Source organism: Cucurbita maxima, unplaced genomic scaffold (assembly GCF_002738345.1).
Source record: "Cucurbita maxima cultivar Rimu unplaced genomic scaffold, Cmax_1.0 Cma_Scf00027, whole genome shotgun sequence".
NCBI classification, from domain to species: domain Eukaryota; kingdom Viridiplantae; phylum Streptophyta; class Magnoliopsida; order Cucurbitales; family Cucurbitaceae; genus Cucurbita; species Cucurbita maxima.
The window spans coordinates 2440190-2440799 of record NW_019272043.1 but is presented as its reverse complement, the minus strand read 5'-3'; the positions used below and the strand labels follow the sequence as shown (position 1 = coordinate 2440799).

The following is a 610-nucleotide window of genomic DNA, read 5'->3' as shown; positions in this document are numbered from 1 at the left end:
TTGTATCGATAATATGTTGTTTTTTCCCGTCAACATGCCAACGTATTCCAGTGATAAAATACCTAGTCCTTAGTTAATAATGTCGTGTTTGTTGCCTAATACTTAAAAACAACAACTTATATAGTAAGGATGACAGATGATAAACTGCGGTTTAAATTTTATTAATGAAATTAAAAGATTAAAACTTTAAAACCAGCTTAAACTCAACACTTGGAATCAGATGATGCTATTTCCTTTGAATTATTCCATTGTTCTAAGAACGCCGAGAAAATTGAAGAAAGAAAGATGAAGAAGTTTGAATAAATTGGTAAACAAGGAGAATAAAATCGACCCCACATTCCAAGTAGGCCATTTAAAAGGGCCATAACGAATAATAGAAGCTAATTCATCAACTCAAATGAATAAACTAATCGAAGTAGAACAAGTCTGCGGTGATGGTGAATGGAACGGCAACGGAAACGGAAGAGGAATAGCTGAAATCTGGGTGGTGGGTTTCACGCATACTCTTCGATTGCTATAGAAACAGGCGCCTTACGCACCATTTTCTGATCTTCCTTCTCCATTTTTTTTTTTTTTTTTTTTTTTTTTTTTTTTTTTTTTTTTTTTTTTT

General features: G+C 32.6%; 1 protein-coding gene across 3 annotated transcripts in view; it reads left to right on the top strand.

Annotated features, from left to right (window-relative positions):
- The first annotated feature begins 373 nt into the window (after positions 1 to 373).
- LOC111499603 (U-box domain-containing protein 4-like) overlaps positions 374 to 610 on the top strand; it is an 11205-nt gene continuing 10968 nt past the window's right edge. For 2 of the 3 annotated variants that reach the window (XM_023151203.1, XM_023151201.1), the window contains exon 1: positions 375 to 487. The gene's annotated coding sequence lies outside the window, so the exon portion shown is untranslated. Of the gene's footprint in view, positions 488 to 610 lie in introns of all 3 variants that reach the window. The other variant, XM_023151200.1, reaches the window with a different exon arrangement.